We start from the raw sequence: 21,653 nt of genomic DNA on the forward strand, positions 1-21,653 counted from the left end.
GTCTCTGCTTATATTTGAGACACACTTTCTCTGAAATATATAAACTATACATTGTTCCATAGTGGTTCCTTAAAAAAAAAAAAAAAAAAAGCCAAATAGAAACCCTTCATTACGAGCGAGCTCTGTGAGTGTGTTGTGTGTTGTGGGCCTGCGAAGGGGAAATCGGGAGGCTTTTTGGCTCGCCCAGACCATCACAGAGGCCAGGCTGGGTATGTTTTACTGATCCTGTATTTAACTAAGACCAAAAGTATTGTTATTCCCTCTCCGGTTTCATCTGCGTCTGTCGTAAAAAAGAGGAGGGAGAAAGAAAGGGAATACTGGACCACTGGTAGGAATTCTGAATTTATTGGCGTTCCAGCGTTTTACTCTGTTAGTTTTGCTTCATTAGTCCAAAAACTGTAACAAAGAGGTGATTTTTTTTTCATTACTGGCTTGTAGGGCTTTCTCCACTTTGATTGTGGGCATTTTTGGATCAGAGGTCATATTCAGCAGCTTATGTTTAGTTTCACTGACTTACCTCTTCCTGCTGTGTTTCCTGTGGCTCGTACAGGATAGATGCGTGTGAAAGTATTATCGCAGTACAGTATCCTTGCAAACACAACCAGCAGAACAGGTCAGGTCTTTGGCACTCGTAGCATTGATAACCTGGTGAACACAGGAACTGAATTGCTCAACGTTTTCTAGGTTCTTGTGTTTTTATTGGCTGACACGCATCAAACCTCTGGAAACTATTAAAACCAGCTCAGCCTGCCTCGCAGACGATCACACAAGTGTGCACTCACTCACACGTACTGTAGACACATAGCGAAACACCCCGTGTGTCACAGTGTGAGAGCTGAGGTATCGAGCGTGTCCGCCGGCTGAGCGCTTAACTTGCGCCCCCAGTGTGATTTTGATGTAGCGACGAGCTCGACTTCACTTTTATCTGCAGCACAGCCAACTCAGTTCGCACACCCACACACACAGAGACACACACTTATACACATAAACAGACTGATGTCACGGCCAATGCCAGTTCTTACAAAAAGAAACTCAACCAAGCAGTGAGTAAAACCTTCACTCTAAACATTCCACTGAAATTACCCCCAAGCCACAATTACTGTCAAGTAATCTTTTGTAAACATTTGTAGCAACTGAGGATTTTATTTTATCTGAAAAAAAAAAATCGAAAAGACCAGAAAAGCCCAAAACCAACAATGAATTTATCCTCCTAAATGAGCCAAACTGAGCGTGATATATTACTTCTCTGCACCACAGGACTTCGTTGTTTTTAACAAACTATTAAAAATGAATCAGTGAGTCACATCATTTCACTAAGTGACTGCAGTTTACTTTCACTCAGTCACACATGTTTCGTCCCACTGCTGTATTTTTCTGCAGCTGAAAATAGTCCCCAACTAATGCGTTTCTTCCCTCTGCAAAGCAAATGATGCTTTTTTTACAGGAAAAACTGAAAGAATGAACAGTCATCAAGTGAGCTAAGGGCTGGAGGACGTGTCTGCATTAGAGAGTTTGCATGTCCTGGAGTTTTATATTTGATTTTACATGATTCTGCTGAATAAATTCTCAATGGAAGTCAGATATTCTGGTCTACAGCCAAAATGCTTCTTAAATAAATACAGTCAAACTTTACTGAAGTTTGAATACATTATGAACTCTTTAACTGAAAGCAGAAGTTATTAAAACTCCAAATGTACGGTGGAATAAATGTAATTCAGTGTCATCTGGTCTTAATGAAGTTGGGATCTTATGAGCTGGAACTTTAACGAGCATGAAATGCAGCTGTCAAGTTTCAAATCTGAGCTTTTCATCTCTACTCAGACTTTGATTTTACCCTTCTAGCAGGAAATATGCAGGGCTGCAAAATATGGTTACGTGTTTTTGAAAGTACATTAAAAAAAACCTTCACCAAAACCAGCCAGCTCACAAGGATTGCATTTAGTATAGATTCATTTGGTTTTGGTTTTTCATTTGATTTGTTTGTTTTTTAACTTACTTTAAGAAGTTAGCAATGCAGTAAAAATCAAGTAAGAGTAGCATGACTGATGTTTACTTGTTTTTTAAATGACTGGACATGAATGACTTGAGTTTGTTATATGATATTATACTACAGTATATTTCTAACTTGGCAGCTCATTCTTTTTCTCTTAAACATACTTTCTTTAAACACAACACATTCTAGGTTCAACTTGAAAGAAAGGCAGATGTGAAATGTTAAAGTGAGGTCAGAGGTCAAAGGTAACATGATATTTGGATGCGAATTATATGAGATTTAGAATCTGCATATAGCAGTGTTATTTCCTAAATGTTGACAGTTCAAACAAAAACAGCATAATTTTAAAGATAAAAACCATTTTATGAAAGTTTGACCTTATTTGACCTTACTGGTCCAAAACGGACAAAAGGCCTTATATACATTACTTGAATCATAGTTTATAAGGCCTTTTGTCCGTTTTGGACCAGTAATCATTAAGTTGACTTTAAAGACATTGGTGGATGTAAACCAAATTTGAATGGACTGTTAAAATGACCCCACTCTAGCAATTAATAACATCTTTATGTTTTCAAAAATTTGAGTTCTTGTATCTTATGTACGTTTCATCATCATGTGAATAATATGTTTTTTCACATGTCAGGTTCAACATACGTAACAGTCACCAAGGTTTTCTCCTACATTGTTAAATAAAGTGTTATATTTTCTAAAAATGTTCTATATTATCTCTTCTTTATATATATATTTTTTTAATTATTCCATAAGGAAGAAAAGGTCAAGTATCATTATATGATATTACCATAAAATGATAAGAAGACAAGCGTTACAGAATGATTAAAACTCGTACAAACATAGTACATATGTGTACACAGGTACATATCCTGGGAGTAGCAGTCTTTTTTTTTTTAATATTTGGATTCAGCAAAAAAAAAATCTATAAAAAATAACACTTTTTATTTGCTGAGCAATGATATCAGGTTAGCATAGTTCAGTCCCTTCCAATATTATTATCTGTGATGATGACTTGATTGTCATAACTGTATCCAAAACATTTCTAATGTAGTGTAGCTAATGCAGTTTTAGAAAAGGTGAAAAGGTGTCAGAAGTGAGACGTTGGTATGTGTCTAAGCTACGGCTTCTGCTTCGTCAATCCCCATAGACCCCCATATTAGAATGCTCAACTTAAACATTTTTAAAAACAGCTTGGGCCAAAAAAAAAATTTATTTATAGATTTTCTTTTCTTGACAGTCGGGTGAATTTTCTAAATAGCTCACTTGTTTCTTTCTTTTTAAGACTTAAATTCAAGGGTTATGGTTCTTAAGTATTCACACAGCCAACACCTGCTACCATTAGCTTTCTGCTATCACACCCATGCTAATCCAGGTCACTGAGCTACAGCTCTCAACCATGTTTGTGCTGTTAGTGCCGTTCATAGAATTTTAATTATCTGACAAATAATATGGCCTAATGTATGCTGCAGCCCATCCAAAAGGTAAGAAGAAAGTCTGGTGAGAGAAATTATCTTATTTTGTCTTTGTTTCTTTGATTAGTAGATATGTGAATTTGTGCAGAGTACTCAAGTTCATGGATGTATCTAGCTAACTAATCCTAGCATTAGCTGATAACATAGCACGCTATCCTCTGGTCTAAATATGGTCCAAAAAAACACTCAGCGCCTAAAATGCTAACATTAAAGGTACAGTGTGTAAACTCTTACCGCTAGATGTTAATAGACAGCAGTAAACTAGTTCTATTCACAGTTCATCTGCATAATCCTAGCTACTGTGGTCTCTGTAGGAAAAACATATTTTAGGCAGATCAGAAACATTACATTTACAGTACATTTAGGCCGTGGCCATTTCTTCTGTGTATAAATCTGTTTCTTCTGCATTTAAAAACATTTCTGTGCACACTATAGTTTTACATATTTAAATATTATCAGCACTTAGCAATAAAAGTTTATGGGTTAAACAAATACTGATATCTGTATTTTACATTTTTACCTCCCAGTCACCCAAACACTCTGAGTGCATCTATTTAATTTAGACAATGTTACAAGCCGGCTCAGCTAGGCGAGAGGGGAGGTAACATAAATGAGCCCAAAGCCAGTAGGGTCAGATTAAAAAACATTAAGGTTTATTACCGAAACTAAAAACCATTAGTGAAGCGAATCACTAGGCAAGTAAATAAAGCCAACGCTCTCACACACTCAAGCAACACATTCAAATACAAAGAACACTACTCATAAGGGCTGTAAAAAATAAGTATAATACGGGTTAATGAGTCAGTGGCGCTCACCTCTGACCAGTGACATCAATACTGAGGTGAGTTTTTGAGGATCTCCTCAACTTTTCTGTTTGTAAGCATTCCTGTGTTTGTCGTTGTTAGCATCAGTTAGCCTCTGTTAGCTACTGTTAGCTGGTGCAACTTTTAGGACATTCAAGCCTATCAGTAGCTGGCATAATGTTAGCTTATAACCAGCTATTGTTGTTGTTAGCCGCCTCATTGTCAGCTGTCAAGAGATGGGAGTGTCACATGTTTAAACTGCTGACAATAAGTAATTGTATGTTAATGCACATTTTTGTGTGTTAGAGCCCAGATTTTAGGCTTGAGGTGAGGACAAAGAGGATGACGTTTTATCCAGACCCCTGTCGCGTTGTCTCTTTCCTCCATGTTATCTGGTGAAGCAGACCCCTTATCAGATGATAAAACACAGGCGTGAATCCTTCATATCTTATCCGATGATGAATTAAAAATGAACACCTATGAGTTTTTTCTCCTTGTAAATGTCTAGCCATCTACGTAAAACAAGATTAGTCTGAATGGTGATGTCGATCTCAACCACAGTATTCAAAACAGCAGGGCAAGATGGCGGCTTCCATGTACCAGTGTCCACTCCACAAGTTCATCCTTTAGAAGGAAGACGTAATTACACACTAATCTGTGTATTTATGAGTACTACATTCTTTTTTCTATAAATAACCTCAAAACTTGGTTCTTTAAGAGTCAAAAATATGGAGTCCACAAATGGGTGACAGTAACATAGACACAAACCATCTATGTTTGTGTCTATGTTATGGCTTGTTTCAACATGTGAGCAAAATTTGACACAAAAATGCATGCATCATTTATTTTATCTAATTTGATTCTTTCTTAATGGGCCTGTTTTGATTTTAATTTTGCTGCAATCTGACCTTTATCTTGTGAACTGGATAAAAAAACATTGAGAAATGTACTAAAATTAGATATATCAAATGTGCTTTTTGACTGGCACTACACTTTGATAGACTACTGGCCTCTTGTGATACATAGTTTCAAGCAGTAGGCTTAAACAGTTGTCCCAAATTCCTGTCAGGGATACATGTTTTGTGACTCTGGACAGTGTAACAGTGACGGGGAACAACACATGGTGACAAGCGGACCTCGTCCTACTGGCTTGAGTAGTGGCTGTATAACTGCAGGCTGTGAAGTTACGTGAGGTATTCCCCTACAAAAAAAACAGACCAAGCAGGAAACCGGGATATTTTCTTTCCAGTCTAATGTGTAACCCTTTGGGGCTGAGTAACTGTTGCATTACATGAGAACATCTGATGCTATACACACACCTCAGCCTCCGGTCTAATTTCCCAGAGAGTCAAAATTCCCCCAAAACTAGCTCATCTGGACACGTTAATAGCAAATAGCCACAACTCCAAGCAGTCATATTGTGTTACATTTTTTTGTTGATATTCCTTGGAAACTGATGACTTTGTGATTAGTCTCATCCTACTGTAGTGTTTATTATGATGAGCTGTCTAACATCAAGACAGAGCTGTGCCATTGCTGGAGAAGGTAATTTATTTAAACACATGGTTGCTGTTACTATTATCGTGATTAGCCCCAGAGATTTACTGTTCTTTAGTCGAGTTTTTGGAAATGGCCCCAGTGTCCTCGTCTTGTATCAATTCAAGCCAATTATTCCCCAATCCCTTTCCCACTGTCCTCGCTATGAGTCACATGTTTATGCATGATTCTCTCACCAGTTTTAGGCAGATGCTGCCCTTAATCACTATAAACAGATCATTGCGGTGTTCAAGCTGAATGAGGTTTATAGATCAGATCGGATGGGTTTGTTTAAATACAAGGTTTTATTGCAGAGCTTATGTGGGAGATGATTGAGCTAAGCAGGAAGGATGGGGAGCTGGGTTTTAGTTCTGTTTGGATACCTGCGGTTTTAATGAGATGATCCTGCCTCCAGCCAGCTCAGTCAGTCATAGCTCCCGCTGTCATGTGTGCGTTGTTAGGATTTACGTGTTCTGGCCGACAACGCAAAAAGCAGCAACGTCTGGACAGCACATGTAGCTTCTCTGGGGAAGAACTGAGCAGCGCGTACTGGTACATGTACTTTTTTCTCTTCAAAGCTTACAGGTCATTGGTCACGATTCTCCCAAGGCCTTGTCACACACACAGATTTTATCCCCCAGTGAACTACAAATATTTGACCCACTTACTCCCCTGTGCTCCCCTTAACATTAACTGTCACATTATTGGTATCTGTGGTAGGAAATGAGCAGCTCGGTAATTAATGCTGTACACTAGGGTTTGTCAAAGGAGTCATAAAACATCCATAAATCAGTGAGACTGGGTGAAACGCACTTTAGGTAAGAGAGTGTTTGAAGGAATGTTTCACTGCTGCTTTTCCTGGTGTCAAATCTTATTTGTCTTTGTGCTTAACACAAGTTCTCCCTTTTTACAGGAGAGGATTCGATCTAAAAGTAATTCTTCGGTTATAGGTTGCTGTAACCGCTTACTGCAAGTCTTTGTATCTGATTAAGGATACCGTCTTGCTGAGAGGTTGGATAACAAAATTGACACCACTCGCGTGTCTGTGTGTGTGTGTGATAGAAAGGGTGTTTGTAGCTAATTAGTTTAATTTTCAGAATTGGAGGGAGATGAACAATGACAACTGTAGTAGCAACAAAGAAAACATTGCCCCCAAAAAATGATAAATAATTCACAAACTGGTCTCATCTGGCCATTATAACCACCGACAAGGAAACAAGAGAGTGGAACACATCCTGACTTCATGCAGGAAATGTGAAGAAGAAAAAAGAAGGGTCTGCCAAGGTTAGGATGAGTCCAGGCCAACATTAGAGATTTACTGGGCATGAGAACTCAGCTGCAGGAAGAAAATGCATATCTAGGTTTTTGTAAGCAACCACAGTAATTACAAGACTGCAGTGCAATTAGACAACAGCGTATATTGTGCATAATTATGGACGGCTTAAACAACTAAAAGAAGGAGGTAGTACTTCAGCTTAAAAAGAAAGCAGCTGCTGTGGAACCTCAAAGAAGATGTTGGTTTAGATTAACATAAACATTAAAAAAAGAAAAAATCAAGTAACTTCACACTTTCTTATGCAGCCCCAAAGGGATTTGTGTCTCCTCCTAAGATCAAACCTGGGATCTATTGTATGCTTGGCAAATGCACTGCACTATGGAGCCTCTAACAACTCTGAGTTGTAATTATTTTTGAGAAATATAAGAACGATTTTTTTCGGTTTCAAAATCAAAAGCCAGTGAAACCCCATAGACCTCCAACTGGTAATGACATTGCAAGCCTCATTTGTACTTTGCTTCCAATTCTAATGAGAAATTGCTACCATGCTAACATTAAGATAATAAAAAAAAAACATATAAACTGATAAACATCTGTATGTTAGACAGTGCAGGACATGCGGATTGTTGGTATGACAAAAAAAGGATGCAAGCAGAGGTGAAAGGGGGCCCGACTGATCCAGACTGGAATTTAGGGAACTTCAATTAATGACTGTTTAAGTCAGATAGGCAAGTTAATACATATTGCTGTCGAATGAGTTCATTTTTTAGCATTGCTTCCAGTGACAGCATGGAGATACATGCTGAACAAAAAGAAAAAACATCCTTTCATTTTTTAGATGTAAATAAAGTTGCAGTTGCGGTACTTTGGTATTTAGCTAGTGGTACAGAAGAGGAGCAAGCAATGTTTTTTTAAGTGACGGATAATTTCAAATAAAACCTTTTTAAGCAGCTCAACAAATATAAGTAAACACACAAACTTTTTCTGTGCAGGTAAAATCATAAAATGTGTCATGTAGCTACTGATAAAGTTGTTGGATTTATGAAAGTTAATGTGCAACACAGTAAGGTGATAAGGTGGCAGTTTGCCCCTTTGTGAATTGCTACATCACCATGGTTGAAGGGTTTGTGTATCCCAATGATCCCAGTTGCCATGTTGTTGTACATCGGGTTTTTTTTTTTTTTTCCAGTGGATGAGAGAGTTGCTTCCCTGTCCCTTTGAATTGGAGAATGGGTCTTCACTGTCGTTTGTGCTTGTGCACCAAATGATAGTGCAGAGTACCCAGCTTTCCTGGAGTCACTGTGTAGGGCGCTGAAGGGTTCGCCATCTGGTGACTCCATGATCCTACTGGGTATTTATAAGTATATGTGGCACCAGGACACCCTAGGTCACAGGCCTGGCAAGTATAAATATGTACTGAGGTTGGACTAGGAGTGCCTGGCAGAGGCCTTGGTATGCCAGATCTTCACCTCCAGCAGAACTTTGACAGATTTCTTAGGGAGGCTGAGGACATTGAGTCCAGATGGACCGTTTTCTGCACCTCCATTGTTGAGACTTCTGCACAGAGCTGCAGCTGCAAGGTGGTTGGTGCGTGCTGGGTGGTAACCCCCAAACCAGATGATGGACAATGGAAGTGAACTAGTGTAACCAATTCCATCACACACCAGAAGGACTGTTATCAGGCTTGGTTATCCTGTGGGACTCCTAACAGGTACTAACAGACCAAGCAGAGCACAGCTCTGGTGGTAGCTGAAGCACAGTCTTGGGTGTGGCAGGAGGTTGGTGAAGCCAAGAAATAAGCCTTTTGTTTTGGCCTCAAACTGATTTTGGCAAAATATCAGGTGACTCAGAAGAGGAAGTGGTGCTCTACTCACACAGGGTATGCAGTGCAGTGTAAAGTGCAACTCCTTAGTGGCATGGCCCCTCGGGTGTATGAGATTTACCCTGACTTCCTTAAGGCCCTGAATTTTTTAAGGCTGTCTTTGTTGACATGCCTCTGCAACACTGCATGAAGGTATGGGGTGGATTCTCTGAACTGGCAAATTGAAGTGGTGGTTTCCATTTTTTAGAAGGGGGATTGGGGATGCGCTCCAACCATAGGACCCCACTACTCAGCCTGCCTAGAAGGAGGCAACAAATTGGACTCCAAAAATAACTGCCCATTGTTCTGTAACCAATTCTGTAAAACTAAAATTAAAAAATGAAAATAATTATTGTGGACATGATTTCTAGGCAGAATGAAGTGGTGGAAGACTTCCACCCTGGTGGCCTCAGAATATCATCTCGCCTTTTTGCAGATCATGTGATTCTGTTGGTTTCATCAAGGGGTGGCATCCAGCTCACACTAAGGAGGTTGTGAAGTGGTGGGAGTGAGAATTAACATCTCTAAACCTGAGGCCATGGACCTCAACAGGAAAAGGGTGGAGTGCTCATTCTGGGTCTGGGATGAGTTGCTAACCCAAGCAGAGGAGTATAATTATCTCAGTGTATTGTTCAGTAGTGAGGGGGAGAGGGGATATTGCTAGACAGACTGGGATAGATCTTTTCACCAGTCTGTAGGATAGAATGATAAAGAAAGGTCTGAGAGTAAAATTGAAGTTGTTTCTCCGAAAGGTGGCTGGTCTCTCCCTTATATAGGATACAGAGTTCAGTCATTAGGGAAGGGCTGAGAGTAGAGCCAAGAGCTCCACATTGAAAGGAGCCAGTTGAGGTGATTCAGGTCTCTGACAAGGATGCTGGGAGGAGGCCCCCAGGGTACACAAGGACAAGAGATTGAAGACTGAAGAGATTAGATCTTTTGGCTGGCCTGGGAAACATTCTGTTCTCGGATAAACTGGAGGAGATCTGCAACACATCAGATTATATTTACGGTGATGATGCTGATTAGATTCACTTGTATACTACCTTTCATACTAGCTTTATAGAGTCTATGGGCTGGAGATCAGCCATATAGCTCGTGACACATTCTGTCTTGTTGTGTTTGGTGTCATTTTCCTGTTGAAAAATAAATGACACAAACCAGATAGGATGGCATGTCGCTGCAGGACGCTTTGGTAGCCATGCTGATTCAGTGTGCCTTTAGTTTTGAATAAATCCACAACAGTGTCACCAGCAAAGTACCCCCACACCATCACACCTCCTCCATGCTTCACGGTGAGAACCATGCATGTAGAGACCATGTGTTCACACAAAGACACCGTGGGTGGAACCAAGATCTCAAATTTGGACTAAAGACCAAAGCACAGATTTTCACTGGTCTAATGTCCATTCTTTGTGTTTTTTGGTCCAAACAAATCTCTTCTGCTTGTTGCTTTTCCTTAGTCATGGTTTCTTAGCAGCTATTTAACCATAAACGCTTGATTCATACAATCTCCTCTGAACAGTTGATGTAGAGATGTGTCTGCTGCTGGAAGTCTGTGTGACATTTATCTGGGCTCTAATTGGAGGTGATGTTAACTTGTGATTTCTGAGGCTGATGACTCAGATTAATTTGTCTTCAGCAGCAGAGGCGACTCTTGGTGTTTCTTTCCTGGAGCGGTCCTCACGTGAGCCAGTTCCGTCGTAGGGCTTCATGGTTTTTGCGCCAGCACTTGGGGACACATTCAAAGCTTGAGCAATTTTCCAGACTGACTGACTTTCAGCTCTTAAAGTAACGATGGGCTGTCATTTCTCTTTACTTAGCTGATTGGTTCTTGCCATAATATGAATTCTGACAGCTGTCAAATAAGGCTTTCAGCTGTGTACCAACCTGACCTCTGCACAACAAAACTGATGGTCCCAATCCCATTAAGAAGGCAAGAAATTCCACAAATGAACCCTGACAAGGCACACCTGTGAAGTGAAAACCATTTCAAGGGACTACATCATGAAGCTCATTGAGAGAAGGCCAAGGGTTTGCAGCACTGTCAACAAAGCAAAGGGTGGCTACTCTGAGGACTCTAAAATATGAGACATATTTAGAGTCATCAATTTTTCCTGTGCTAAGATAAGATAAGATAAACCTTTATTAGTCCCACACCTGGGAAATTTGTTGTGTGACAGTAGAAAGTGGACAGGGCAAAGTTACAGCAGCAAAAATTAAGAAAAACAATGGAATAGAATAACAGAAAAGAATAACCTACTATATAAAATACAATAAAATACTGTGTTGTCAGAAAAATTACACTTAGTGGTATTGCACGTGTGTGTGTGTGAATGTGTGTGTGTCTGTGTGTGTGTGTGAGAGTGGGTGTGTCTGTCTGCACGTGTTAGGTCAACTGCAAAGTCTTTGTTGTGGAGTCTGACAGCCGATGGAAGGAAAGACCTGCAGAATCTCTCCATCCCACATCGTGGGTGCTGCAGCCTGCCACTGAAGCAGCTGCTCAGTGCTGTCAGAGTCTCCTGCATGGGGTGGGAGATGTTGTTCAACAGGGATGACAGAATTCCAGAATTCCATATATCTTGCTTCATATATTTATGTATTTGATGTCTTCAGTATGTATTTACAATGTAGGAAGTAGTAAAAGAAAGTAGTAAAGTGGTAAAAATAAAGAAAAATATCTCTCTATCTATCTATCTATCTATCTATAGATATATAGATATATATCTATATATATATATATATATGCTGAGGCTGCATCCTCTGCATATATTTCTAGCAGCTCCTGCCTGGTGGATTGCTAGATGATTACACCAAATAATGTGGTTGAATGACATCAGACAAAGCCTTTCTTATTTCAGCTTGTGCAGATAAAGAAAGTTTCTAATTTTCTCTAATTTCATGTTTGCTCAGTAATTAGAGTTGCTGATTACCCAGCGTGGGCCAAAAACTTAGTTACACTTAAATGCACTTAAATGCCTCTGCTGTAGAAAAACGTCCCTTTCCTTTTTCAGCTAAAGAAAAGTCATAAACCACAAAGGCGAGAGCTGCTGTGAACAACCAGTAAACCCCATGGAATCAGACCTGCAAAACATTTTGGAAATTTGCAAGCTGTGGCCTGGGCATTTCCTCAGGAAACTGTGGCAGGGAGCCTGAGGGTGGGCCATTTTTTGCTGTTTTGTGGTTTTACACAATGCATGCGTCTACAGCGTGTATTTCTGTAAGTGAGGAAATAGATGCAAAATACAAATCTAGACCACACTGGGGTTTGCTTCTTTTTTTTGTATTTGTTTTGTTTTGTTTTTTTAACAAAAAAGTGTCTGTTTTGTATTTTTAAATACACACCTTTTAACTTCTCTTGTCAAACTTCACCTCTGAGGAACCGCAGAACAGGAATTTAGGACTTTCACACATCCCTCAGACCCAGTCTTATACAATCTGTTACACCATTGAGTCTGTTTTAGGTGGTGAAATGAGCTTCCCATTTTTATTTGTCTTCCTTCACCAACGGGCACAGCAGCTTCATAAATGGGACGTGCCCTCTGAGAAACAGGGGAAGAGCACCATAACTTCTTTAATCGCCACACACACAAACACACAGAGGCCTACACACACACACATACACAAAACTGCACACACTTTTTTAGTACCAGACAGGCTCCACCGATTGCCAATGAGTCACAAACGGGTGCCACAGTGAGCACAGACAATAGCACAGTTACAATTACTGGACTGAAATGTGCAATGGCAGGCGCACCTGCAAAAAGCAAAGAGCCATGTGAACCAGGCCACTGCCAGAAAACAAAGAGGGGATTTGTTCTTTTTTTTCACTCTTCTATCTTTTCTTTGTTCCAGTAAAAAACAAAAACAAGAGCGTTTCGGCGTAGGGTGAAACATTGACACTGTGCAGCAGCTGTGGTGCAGATCGGCTCTGACCTACACATAAACCTTCACGTTTAGATTTCAACTCTCACCACAATTCTCTGTCATCCTGCATCGTCCCTGTTATGTAGGACACATGCAGCATTAACTAACTAATGCTTCCACTTTCGCACACTGAATCAGAGAGTGAAGAAAAAACAGAAGAGGTAGAGAAACACTAGTGAGCGCTATCAAGGATTCAGTGACACAGGTTAGACGAGTTCGAGGTGGATGACTCAGGGCTATCAACAGATTAAGAGTTCATTTTAAAGTCATCATCGCAGCAATTTACTAAATCCGTACAAACCTGATGCTTCCTTTACATTTCTTGAGTTTAAAGTTAATCTACATCTAAAAATAACAAACCATTTGCAGTAAATTGTGCACTCCTGCTCATTAAAAAATAAAGCACTGTTATAACAGGCTATACTGCTTGATGGAGCTTAGGGGAAGCCCTTTCGTAAGTTTTGGAGGCCAGCGGCTGAGTAACAATCATCGAACTTGACAGGCCTCTCCGGAGTGTTTCTGGGTGGGGCAGATGTATGGTTTTTGCACAGCACGAAGCATCACACTTAGTCCAACACTCAGATTCACAGTTGTGTTTAATAAAAAAAAAAAAGTGTGAACGCTCTTTTGCATGCAGCCATTTCTATATTAATGCAACACTTTAAACACCAGGCCTGTTTCTAGGTCATGAGGTTTGTAATCTGACTTTTATTTACCAGAATTACATATATGGGCTTCTTAAGCAGAAAATTAAAAAAGAACTGTTAAGATAAAGTGTGTCTTACTTAGGATATGAGCCAAAACAATAGAATGGGAACACATAAGCGTGAGACTATCTTACAAAGTTAAAAAGCTTTCACTTTATTTCACTGTTAGATGTGCCAGCGTGGCCAGTATGTAGGATGTATGTATGTTCTCAAATGGCAAATGTAGTTTGTAGATCAGCAGCAGCGTTATCAGTTGAAAGTTTCCTGTTGTTTTCTCCCTTTTGATGTATTTCCTCTGTGCTATTCATGTTTGAGCTTCATTGTCCTGCAGTTAATGTGCTGCGTGTTCTTTTGCTGAGATGTGTTGACCTAAATAGATTGTTGTGAAGTCGTTCTTAGGTATCCGAGCAGTAGCAAAGTCATGTCTTACCGGCTGATTGCCACTAAAGAAAACTGGCATTTTAAAAATGAAAAATATTTGTTGTTGTTGTTTATGTGTGTGTGTGTGTGTGTGTGTGTGTGTGTGTGTGTGTGTGTGTGTGTGTGTGTGTGTGTTTTCTGGAACTCAATTTAAAACACATAATTTATTTTTAAACAGACTGATACTAAAAGAAGCTACAACCCTTGAAAATTCACCATCCACAGCATTCAGTAAAGCTCATGTTATAAAATAAAATAAAACTAGACCTCAGTTAGTTCTTTAGCTAACAATGTCTTTGTAAACAGAAGATTTTCACTTTCCCTTAAAGTGAAAGGACAAGAACAAGCACTAGCTGATGTTTTTCACGAATGCAACACTATGTTAAATCTAAAAAATCCAACTAGCATAGAGCTGCTAACATTGCTATAAGCCCAGACAGCATCAAGGACAAACTTGTCCTGTTTCTAGGTAAATAATACACAACTTCTTTAAGTGTGTGTGTGTCTGTTTTTAAGAGAAACATAATCTGGATTCTCCAAAAAAAATGTTATTTTATGATAAACTACTTAACCTTGGAAGTATACTGTTGATTTTTAAGCTAGTTAGCTTGAGATGCTAAAGCTTTTTTTACTTTTAACAATTTCTCACACTTTTGCGATTAACGTGAACTTGAAATGGTAGCATCTCTTCTGAAGTAACCAGCTGTAAGTAGGGATGGGGTATCGTTTAGGTTTTATCCGATACCGGTGCCAAACCGGTACTTTTGAAACGGTGCCGGTGCTTAAACGGTGCTCAAACCGGTGATTAAAGAATGGAGAACACAAAATTGGTCCAAAAACCTCTCATGTTTAGCTGGTTTTTTTTTGTAAAAAGATAACAATGTAAGCCTTTTCTTCAGCTATAGTGCATATATGGTATCACTCTTGGCTGGAAGCAGTGCTTAAACAATGGAAAAAACACAAACTTTGTCCAAAAACCTCTCATGTTTAACTGTTTTCCACTTTTTCTTTGGTCATTTTAGCCTTTTTGGCCAGGGTGAAGGGAGTATCTGCCATCAAACAAGAAGACAGCCGCATGTAACTACGACGGTGTTTGCTAGTTCACCTTACATGCATCAATTTAATAATGTGGTTAGCCTACTCAACGTAAATTACACACGAACAACATTAAGCTACTCACGCAGAGAATTAAGCTACTCACTGCCATCATCATCCGTCATCATTTCTGCTACACTGGCAGGGCTAGGGGCCAGGACTCTCCTCTTCGAGTTTTTGGGGGATGTTGCTAACTCCAGGTCCGATAACAGGCACCACACCCGCAGTAGATGTGCTATCAAATACGGTGCATTTCTCGGCTTTAAAAAAAAACGCTATGTGTCGCCAGGTGTTTCATCGGATTCGAGGTGTTACCTCCTTTGACAGTATCACAGTATCACCTTAAAGCACTTGTTGCAGGCAGCCGAGCTTGCATATTTTGCTGTGAAGTACAGCCAGGCTTTTGACCGCTTGGTCTTGGGCGTTTTTAATCTGTAGCTCTGCTCTAAAAGAACGTACGTACCTGGGCCCGCCTACTATCCTCGGAAACGTAAAATGATTGGCTATAATTGGCTCAGGAAAAAAAAAAAAAAGCACCGAAATAAAGCACCGAAATGTGCGCTGCTTTTCGGTCTGGTTACTACCGTTTATGTCAGAACCGGTGCCATCATAGCACCGGACACCGGTACCCATCCCTAGCTGTAAGTGTGTTAATGTTCTTCTGGCTGGCAGCTTTGGCGAAACTAAAAGCTAGCCGTCGCGGTTTTCTGGGCTGTGTCACAGATGTCGTTCTCATCACTTAACACCAGCGTTCGGAGCTTTGCTTATAACTTGAAGATGCTTCTTTAGACCGAAGTACAACTCTTTACTGCTAAGATGACAGAGAGGGTTATTCCTAAAACTCTCAGTGAGGTTTAGCAAACAGTCAGCAAATGTCATCACTGCACATAACTGTAGATTTTTATTTAGTTGTCAATATTCTATATGAACAAATGCCCGACAATAGCACGCTGACTAACAAAGCAGCAAAGTTAGTCATTTGACAGCCCAAATATCTCCCATAAAGCTCAGTGGTTACAAGAAGACACAACCTGAGAGAACTGTACCCTCCTCCACGTTTTCTCAGGCTGCCATCAAAGCTATTTAAAGGTTCCCACACACAGTGCAGTCCTGGCTTTCTTTGGCCTCTTCAAACACAGCTCGCCTTTCTATTCTTATTCTGCTGTTAGGTTGTAACTTTTCATTCGTCTCACAGGGTGAAGTTAAAGTTAAAAAACAAAACAAAGGGCACCTCGTGACCTTTTTTACTTGCATTTCTCAACAGAAAAATTTGTTTTAGTTGATACTTGATTCATTTCTGACTTCTCAGAGAACTCCAGTGTCTGACTCAAATTTGGGTATAACAACATGAATGCAGTTTAGAGAATTCATGAATTTTTAGTCTTAAAACTGTTTAAAAACTGTTTGTTCTTGTTTTGTTTCACACGTATATGTCTGTAGAAATTCCAAAACTTCTAAACATCTTTTCCTTCTGTCACATTGTCTGTCCTGTGCACAGCTGGAGCCTCCATGTCTGTTTTCATTGTGTCGGAGAATTCCAGTGTTGAGGCTACGAGTGCGCTTTTCCTGGCTCTTCACGCCTTCCTCCCGAAGAATCGGAGAGGGTACCAAGCGTCATTCTGCCACCAGTGCACTCCACTCTAAGGTGGGTGTGCCTGTTTTATTTTCCCATGACATCACTGTTTTGTTTTGTTTTTTGCTGTTGATGTGCTGTTTTGGAACACTGTGCATGTCCGGACAACAAGTTACCTCCCTGAAGGAAATATGGCCGTGCTCCAGGACTATATATTACTTGCAAATGGCAAATCTGCATGCATGTTTGTTTGTAAAAAAGTCCTTATGCATGCATGAAACTGATGTCAGGGGTTGTTTAGTTAACTTAGAGTAACTTCCTTTTTAATGCAAATCCTAATTTTGTATCTATGGTTTGCAGCGCTCTATTTTTGCATATAAAAACTTCACTTTTATTTTACCACTCAAAAAAGTTTCCCATGATCACTTAGGTTGCGTTTCTCTTTTGATGCCTTTCATTTCAGTGGGCATTAAAAACATTTTCACCAAAAGACCAAACCTGTCCCTTCCGGTGCTATCCACCAGTCTGTGTCGAGAACAGCAGCAGACAGTAATGGGTGGTTAACCACATAAGGGTTCACACTTTGCAGTAAATTGCTGTAAATCAGCAGACCTTAGAATTACCCACTCAGTGCAACTTAAATCAAATATAATGATTCAGAGGACACATATTTAACCTTCCAGAGCCATGCACACACCACCCCCACCTCTCCTTTAACTCTTTTGCTATTTTTCCAACTAATTATGACTAAAACGCTGCTTTCCTTGGGATTTTGGAAACAGTCCAATGGGATTTTTACAAGTCCCCATGAAAGACGAGAAGTGAAGGAAGTAACACAACTTGCCATGCATTTTGACAGGAAGTCATTATTTACTAGTTTTGGTCTGCGTGTGGGGGGTAGGAATGACGTGGGTGTCGCTTAACCCACTTGATTTTACTGCTGATACATTTGATCTAAAAAAAAATCCCCTTGTAATGGACGCTGCTTCCACGGTAGAGGAGCTCTTTCTCTTTCTCTCTTCTCCCTCATGCAAAGACGACTGGCTGCTGGCCTGATGGACATGATGGAGAGCAAACACCGGCCAAATCCCCTTACACAATGTTGAAATTCCCTCAGTGTTTGTGGTATTAACCAGAATCACTTGAAAAGCAATTAAGACTGCATTGTTTCACAGAGTGATACCACTGGCATGCCTTGTGTGTCTAGACACAGAGATAGAGCTATCTAAATTACTGCCTGATTTCTTGTGAAGAAGAGAGTGGGATTCCTGAGCCCTATTGTTTTGGAGGACAGTCCAAGGCCTTGATGTGGGCTCTGGGAGCAGATAAAATACCTAGAGACGGATGTCTGTGTGCTCATTTATTGAAAGCAGTTAAGGAAACATATGGGCTCTCTGACCACCGATGAGCCCCCATCGTTTCCTCTGATTGCACAGGAAACGGGGCCAGTACATACTGTAAGAGCTGCTTATTCAAAATTCACGAGTGCTATTCGGCACTGTGACTGACAAGAGTCTGGGTGCGCGTGCAGAAGCCACAGAGGCAGGGAGTGTAAACAGTTTGGAAGTCTGCGGCCTGAGGTCAACCAGGATCAAGGCGAGTCCTCAAAAACCCCGTAAACAGTCAGAGTAGGTTTATTTTCAGTTTGTGTCCAAACAACGTATGACGCGGCAGCTGGGAAACCGAATTTGATTCATCATCTGCATGACGCAGTGAGACGAGCTTGAGCTTAAGAGCGAGGGGACGTCACTGAATAGAACTAAGAATAGGGGCCCGACAAAAGCGCATCATCCAAGAAAACAACCCGAAAAACACCCACAACTTGTTTGTTTATTGAGTAAAATAGCAGCTTAATCTTTCTCATGGAGGAAGCGCTCATTCTTATCACTCTATCAGCTGATCGTTAAGCATCTATGGAGAGGAAAGGGATCTCCTTTGCACTTTCACACCTTAAATTAAATTAGAAAGCTTTTGAAGACTCGTGGCCAAACTGGGAGTGAGAAAAAATGAGCCTGGCTGCCCTTGTACCCATTACCCCACGCCTCCCACACACATACACTCATAGCCCCTTATCACAGTTTGTCATCGAACACTCATATCCTCACATTGTCCCAGAGGAAAGCTGACCTCCCAGCTGTAGATATAAACTCGATCCAGCCCTCGTGTTCCCCCTCATCCTCCTCCTCCCTCTAATGAAGAACAGCCACAGGGTGACAGGGCACGAACGCTGCACTCTAAGGCAAAAAGCTGTTTTCGGCCTCTAAAAAGTGGGCTTTCCAAAGATCTAAAAAAGAGAGCTAGCCTTCCCCAGCCCAAGCTGATGTTTTCCTCAGACTTGGGATGCAGCTGTGGCCTTGCGTGACGTCCACGAGGAGGGGATCGACGGGAAGGTTGTGAGGTCAGCAGAGGGCGTTCGCATAGGCACGGGCCCAAGTCTGGAGAAAACACTCTGGTCACCACGGAGATGGAGTGAGAGACTCACCTCTTTCTTTTTTTTCACTATCTGTGTGGTTTCACTCGATGTGTTTGGCTTCACTGCTTTTGTTCTTTTGCTCGGAAGTTTACTGTGAGCTCTCGGTAATCCATCACGACTGCTTTTATCGACAGATGCGATCGTTCACAGATTAAAGCAGTGCTGCGAGCGGCTCATAATGAGCTCACATTCAGTTCAGTGATATCCGAGGGCAGTGATATCAGAGTGTGTTAGTTCACACCATACTTTTTTTTTTTTTTATTTGTGATCACAGCATTCGAGGTGAAAGCAGATGCTTGTATTCCTCCTAGTTGAGTCTTAAAAGAAGCACGTGTGCATTTGTGTGTTTAAATACACCACACACACACTTGCTTATTTACGACTAACTTTACTTGTTAAGACAGTTAGGCCGCTTCGCTCTAGCTTTACACAAGCACAGCTAAACACACCATGCCCTGCAAACCCTGCTGAGTCCTGTGGTTAGCATTGTGGTAAGTGTGGGGCCAGCTGGCAAGGCTATCACGTGGGCATCTTTTGCTGGAATCATATTTAGGTCATTTCTTGGTAACAGCTGATAGCTGATACCCCTCATGTTTATTTTCATTTTACTTATTAGCGCCACAAATTGCTGATATTGTAGATATCGGTGTGATACAATGGTTTCTTGAGCCCCTAGATTCTGGTGTTGTAGCGATGCAGACCATGCCATGCACACAAATGCAGGAAGTAGTATACAAGCATTAAATGTGAGTATATGTTGGGACTGAATTAAACTTTCTCAAAATTTAACTGAAGGTATGATAGAAAGAAAAGACACAGAACAGACACAGAAAAGGACGATTTGTTTGTGATTAACAAAACATTACAAATATGTATACATACTATAGGGAGAGGGAATGTAGCCCTAGTTATTATATACTATCCCTTAAAATGAAATTTTGAATGAAATGTTTTGGGGGGGTTTAAAGTTATTTAATACAGTTTTATATAAAACTGGATATTGTTCAGATAATTTAATGAAATATCAGAGTTAGGTTGATTTGGTCAAGTATTTATATCCATAACCTATTTTTCAGCTGACCAGTATTTTTAGGTACTGCATGCTAGCACTTTACTCCTTTTAGGTCGCTGCTTGGCAGCCAGTTTTCACTCATTTATATCAACAGTTTCACTGCTTTCCTGCTCACATGCACAAAGGTCATATCTTTTAGGCTGTCATGTGACAGTTAAATGGAAAGATTGTGATTAATGCTTCCCTAAAAAGGAAACTTAAAATTCTTACGGAAATGCTGTGATAATAATAAAATATTTGTTTAAATGATAGCATCCTTCTGAGTCTTTTTTTTGGTAGGTACATTTTGCATCTCTATCACATGCAGGCACTCGCGTTGTTTTGCGAAGAGCACAGTGATAAGAATACATTTACTGTGCATGTGAGAGTTTGTGTGTTTGTTTGTGTTCAAAACGTGTCTGTGCAGGACGGGCAGACTGTGGGTTCGCAGCTTTCTTGTGAACCACTCGTCCGACAGTGTGAGCTACCGTTTGTCACAGGAAATGAAAGGCAAAAAAAATAAAAAAAATAAACAAAAAAATCATAGTGTGAATTTTAAAAAAATGTCCTAACTACACAATTCTTTTTTCACAGCCTTTCAAAGGTCTGTTTGACTGCGAGGTTTCGGTTTTAGGGTTAAAATCATAATTACGTCTTGTTATGGTTAGTGGAAGGGCTTTAAGACTTAGCTGCAAGCTGGTTGGTAGAGTTTAGAGGTAACAGACTTTGGGAAAACACTGGAACCACAGCGGAGCTTTAGCCAAAATGTGAGAACTGCTTGTTGAGAAGACCTTAAATTTAGTAAACCGGGTACAGGTACAAGCACGCAGGGCTGAGGTTCTCTTAATTTACTGTAAACCTGTATTTTTCATTTCTTCTGGGGAGACTCCGCAGACCTGGTGATTCCTGATAAGATAAGTCAGCAAGCTGCAAACAAGTCATGTTTCTCTTCCAGCAGGGCGTCTGCATCTTCACTATCACTCCTCTTGTCTTGTATCATAGTTTCCCACGGATCGTGGGACTTAACAGGACTCTATGCTTTCTAAATATGGGGATTACATTCTAAAGTAAACCGTGGTTGATTAATGCTCAGTGGAAGGCCGAGAGATTACCAAGGCCGCTATCTACGAGGAAAACAATGAGATAACAATGCACAAAGAACAAGAAACAGAGCAACGGTGTGAATGGTGTCAAAAAGATATGCGCGCACTTACTTTCTGCCTGTAGTTATTTTTTTCTCAAGTGATGTAAGACCTGGCCTCGCTCTGTATTTGGATTCCCATCATCATAGTTGTGATATTAATAGACCCGATGTTTCCTCTTTATAAGAAAATTCATTTTGGGGAATAGCTGATGCCTGTGAGATGTTAATACATCAGACTGTGGGAACCTGTGTGTGCCTGAATCATAGCATTATGATATTAGACATCAACAGCTGAGTAATAAGTGACAGCTAA

The 21,653-nt window shown here is 40.4% G+C and overlaps 1 long non-coding RNA gene across 1 annotated transcript in view; it reads left to right on the forward strand.

Annotated features, from left to right (window-relative positions):
* Positions 1 to 210: 210 nt before the first annotated feature.
* LOC134625936 (uncharacterized) overlaps positions 211 to 21,653 on the forward strand; it is a 57,255-nt gene continuing 35,812 nt past the window's right edge. The window contains exons 1-2 of the long non-coding RNA XR_010093784.1: positions 211 to 328; positions 16,598 to 16,744. This is a non-coding gene — a long non-coding RNA (uncharacterized LOC134625936). The remainder of the gene's footprint in view (positions 329 to 16,597; positions 16,745 to 21,653) is intronic.

Source organism: Pelmatolapia mariae, linkage group LG4 (assembly GCF_036321145.2).
Source record: "Pelmatolapia mariae isolate MD_Pm_ZW linkage group LG4, Pm_UMD_F_2, whole genome shotgun sequence".
NCBI classification, from domain to species: domain Eukaryota; kingdom Metazoa; phylum Chordata; class Actinopteri; order Cichliformes; family Cichlidae; genus Pelmatolapia; species Pelmatolapia mariae.